We start from the raw sequence: 4,949 nt of genomic DNA, 5'->3' as shown, positions 1-4,949 counted from the left end.
GGTATGTGAGCAAAAGGAGGCAGTTCTTCTGAACAAGAAGGCGCTTGGTTACATCCCCAGATGTCAGAAAGGATACAGGCAGTTCATCTCCCCAAGTAGCCCACTCACCTCAAGCTGGAATTCTTCAGCTTCACTTGGACTGTTAGTTGCCTGCACATTTTCTTCTAGCTTACAGAGGACTCTTAATTCAGACACCAGCCAAGCACAGAGTTTGGTAAACTCAGGGGAAGCGGCTCCAGCAGAGACTGCCTGCAACAGTGCACCATCGTCCAACAATGGGCCCTTGTAACCTAGATCTTCCAACGACTCCAAGATGTCAGTCTCCATGAGGTCACACTCCATGCTACTGTGGTATTCCTACATGCAGGTTTCTGACTGAATCAAAGCATTAGAATAAATCCCCAGCAGTAACCTATAATATTTTGAATATATGTGTGTATATATATATATCCATATATATATATGGAAAGATTTATCAATGAGAAGGTTGTTGATTTGTAAGAGTAACATAAGCCTGAGTTTTCCATAGATGAAGAGAGAAGCATGGACATTCACATGGTCTCATAGTTTCTAGAATGAGATATCAGAAGATCAAGAAACCAAGGAGCGTATGGCATTATGCTAAGTAATGAGGAGTTATTCTGTGGGCCTTTCAACTGCTTTTCATGGAGCTCTAATGTTTTTCCAATTCATGTATTTTTACTAAAAGTTTAAAAACCACAGTCATATTTATGCTTCACTCACACATTATGAACTGGATGCTGAGTGAGATTTTGGTTACCCAGGTGACTCACTTATGAATGCTGTCAAGGTGTGTATAATTTATATTACATAAACATCATTCACACATGATTGTGTGTACAGAATATTTGTAACTCAGTCATTCATACAGTTAAGACAGTGTAGAGAACTATGGGAGTTTAGGAGGGGGTAGTATCTACAGCACTCGTGTATATGATTATAACCAAGATTCTGAAATACAATAACAATATAGTATAGGTGATAGTTACTCAATAGTCAACTTGTTGAGATCTAGAACCACCTGGGACTACAGTCCTTTTGGCATGCCTATGGTGGATTATCTTGATTACATTAATTAAGATGGAAAGATTCACCCACTGTAGATATATCATAAAGGGAAAAAATATGCTGACCACCAGCATTTATTGATAATTGCTTACTGCAGATACCAGTGGCCCTAACCTCTTGCCTTAACCAGGACTTCCTATCATGATGAACAGTATTCGTGAACTGTGGTCCAAAAACAAACTCTCTCTCCCTTAGGCTACTTCTATCAGAGTATGTTTATCACAGCAACAGGAAAAGTAATTGATGCAATATCATAAATGATTATTGCTATTGTGTAGACTGAGAGTCACAAAGTCACATAAGTGAATAAAAATTTGGTAATTTTTATCACAGGATACTTTACCCAAAGAGCCCTTTGTGTGACATCCCATACTTGATGTGTCAAGTGAATTAGAATGAGTGGACTAAAGACGTCAGTCTAGCCCTACTGTAAAGAAGCTTCAAAAATTCCTGGACACATTTCTTCTGTTAAAGTTGTCATTTTTATCTCATCAAACACCTACAACTCTCCTGCTGGAAGATTATCGGAGTCCTAGAAAACAGAGCTACACAAAAGACCACTGAAAAGACCAAATGAGTTAGCTTTGATGCCAACACCACATGTCGGGTGAAAGGTGGCAGTGAACCATAAGAGGTTGAAATACTATTGCTCCTAGAGGTCTCCATACCGAAAGATATGTAACTAGGGTGAGAAGAGAGAATTCTGAGGTATTAAAATCTTCTGATTTTGGTCTGATGCCAGCTCTGAAATATTCTAGGTATGTCTCATGGGGCAAATCATGTGACCCCTCTGAGCATTCATTTTCTGTATGTTATATACACAAGTTGTGATGGTTCAATTTGATTGTCAAGTTGACAGGATCTAGAATCAACTGGAAGACTTCTGGGCATGTTTTTAAGATGTTTCCAGAAAGAATTAACTAAGTGGGTAAGGCCTGCTCTGAGAGTAGCCAATACCTTCTGACCTGGGTACAGATACATCCTGGAGAAATTCAGGATGTCTGCTGGCTTTATCTTCTTATGTGTATGTCTCTCCATCACCACCAACAACCCATCACTGTTGCTGCTGCCAACACCATCATCTTCTGCTAATGTTAGATGCTAGCTTCTTTGGCTATATGCATTGAAACCAACAACTCCCCAGAAATATTCCAGGTCTTCAGAGTGACTACTGAGGCCTCCAGATTTGTGGGCCAAGCAGCTATCAAGTCCTCTTTTTCTGCATCTCCAGCATGCAAGCAGCCATTTTTGGACTGTAGAGCCTCTACCATATAAGCCAACTAATAAATTGGTGTGGGTGTCTCTGTGTGTGTCTCTTTCTGTGTGTGTGTGTGTATGTGTGTGTGTGTGTGTGTCCACTATAACTCTTATGTTATTATAAAAATAAAATAATTTAAGTATGGGAATTATTTTTAATTAATTCAACAGAACATATTAATTAAAGAAAAGTGAAGATTTTTGAGAATCAATGTCCAAGCACCCACATCTCCTATATTTATTTTTTCCTTTCCTTTCTTTCTATTTCCTTTCACTCAAGGTATAACACATGGTAGCATCCAGTGGAGCACTTCACTGAAGAAGATTCTAAAAGATGGAATGTGTTAAGAACAAAATAAGAGCATATACTAAATTAAATTATTTAGACTTCACTTTGCTCTGCAGATAGTAAGGATCATCTCATGTTAGTTACTTTCTTGAAAGTCACAAAGCTAATTGTCATAAAATGGCTGTTAAACTGATGAAGCATGTTCTCATAAGAATGGGCATGTTTTTAAAATGTTTCCAGAAATAATTAACTGAGTGGGAAAGGCCTGCTCTCAGAGTAGGCAATACCTTCTGACCTGGGTATAAATACATCCTGGAGAAATGCAGGATGTCTGGTTGCTTTAGCTTCTTAAGTGTATATCTCTCCATAACCAACAACAACTGGTCCAAGTTGACTTCTGATTTTGTAGAAGAGCATGAAATATTAAAAAGAAATGTCACTATTTAAAGAAATCCTTCTAAATCTGAGAAAGATAAATTGATCAAAGCTATTAAAAAAAACTTTCAAAGCAGTTGGAAATATCAAAGTCACTAGCCTGAGATAAGAAAATTTAAAAGTATACTTTCTGTCTGAGGTGAGGTGGGAAGCAGTCAGGACTCTGGTGACAAGGAGAGCATTGAGCGGCTATCAGTCCTCAGGTCTTGCTGTGATTTAGTCACATAGCCTGAATGACTGTACCAAGCCAGTTCTCTGAGTAAATTAGATGTATGTAAATTCTTTTTCAATTGTAACATTCCATGTCTATCAATATTTTAAATTGCTACTATAATCTAAATTTCATTTACAATTCTGCCTTCTTTAAAACTAGAAAATTGTGAGTTGGTCCTACAATGTAATTATTGGCAATCCACTTGACTGAAATAGATTTTAACCTCAAAATGAAATGCTTTTATTGCCTAACCCCTGACGTGGAGTGCAGTAAAATTTCTCATCACACTGCCAATGAACTGAGCACACACCTAGTCTATCCCCTGAAGACATTTATCACTGAATACTAATTTCATTATTCAATTGAAAAATTCCATGAATTGAAAAGTAAGGAAATGCATTCTGCTCCAGCTGTAGAGTGACCTTTACAGAGACTCCAGACAGAGCTGCTCAGCTCCTGGGTTATGACATCACTGTGCTCTTGTGAATCAATGTATCCCATCATCAACCAGTACATTTTTCTATGAATTTGTTTAAACCACAGTACCTTCCCCTGCTTCAACCAAGAGGCCCCACATTCATCTCTTCTATCCCTTTTCTTCTTTCTGAGGGAAATCTGACAGGGAAGCAAAACAGAAAGCTTGATTTCTACCTTAAGCTCTATTGCTTTCTCGTTAAATAGGGATTGTTAGTATCTGTTGTTTGCATCCAGCTAAATACATGTCAATTGCATTTTAACCTTTAAATATTTAGCAGCCTGTTCACTCAACTTTGATATCTAAAAACTATATACATCAAAAATTATTTATATCTACTTTTCCCAGTAATTTCTGTTCATAGTCTAACAACAGAATAGTCATCCAATGGAAAGGGCCATTTGTTAGGATAAATTTTACCAAAAGAATATCAAATTGTTCCTGCTTCTGATGGTGTAGCAGATGTGGCTGCTGTTTCACATGTGTGTCAGCAGGTGGCAGAGGGGAGAGGGACTATGTTCTACCTATGTACATCTGAATGATTAGTAGCCTATGATTCCCTGAAAAAAAAAAAAAAATCAAGCCTTAGACAACCACCAGTCTGGCACCAGGGGGCCCTAGACATCAAGTTAGACTAAGAAGATGACCAGTCCAGCAGCTTGCAGACCCAGATGGACTCCCAGGATGGAGAATAATCAAGAGACTAACCCCACCTGGAACACCCCAAACGCCACACCCAATAACTTACCAAAGGACTTAGCTTGAGAGCTCCAATCAATGACCACTAGAACTGTGTCATAGGCCCCCATATAGGGAGCTAGACAGAGATTATGACCAGTCAAGTACTGCAGAAGCCTGGGGTTGGTGAGGAGGAGACCATGCCTGAGACCTGAGGAGTGCCATAATGCCCCTTTTTGGTGCCATAATGCCAATATTGAGCATAGCACTCCTGTGAAAAGCCAAGACACTCAGAGATCCCAGGAACAATGAAGGGTTGTGTAAGTGGTAGAGAAATTGAAGAGAAATAGAGGAATGTGGGCACCATGAAGAGAAGCAGAACTGGAAACTATAGAGTAGTGAGGAACAACTTAATGTGAATAACCAGTGATCCCATCAGGGACCATGCTGGGGTCCTAGCTGATGCTGTCACTGGGAGCCACATCTGAGCCCATGGCCCTGCAGCAGCAGGA

General features: G+C 39.2%; 1 pseudogene; it reads left to right on the top strand.

Annotated features, from left to right (window-relative positions):
* The first annotated feature begins 4,199 nt into the window (after window positions 1-4,199).
* Window positions 4,200-4,317, top strand: LOC116095204 (annotated as a pseudogene).
* Window positions 4,318-4,949: the final 632 nt, after the last annotated feature.

Source organism: Mastomys coucha, unplaced genomic scaffold, assembly GCF_008632895.1.
Source record: "Mastomys coucha isolate ucsf_1 unplaced genomic scaffold, UCSF_Mcou_1 pScaffold17, whole genome shotgun sequence".
NCBI classification, from domain to species: Eukaryota; Metazoa; Chordata; class Mammalia; order Rodentia; family Muridae; genus Mastomys; species Mastomys coucha.
This window is presented reverse-complemented; position numbering and strand designations above follow the sequence as displayed.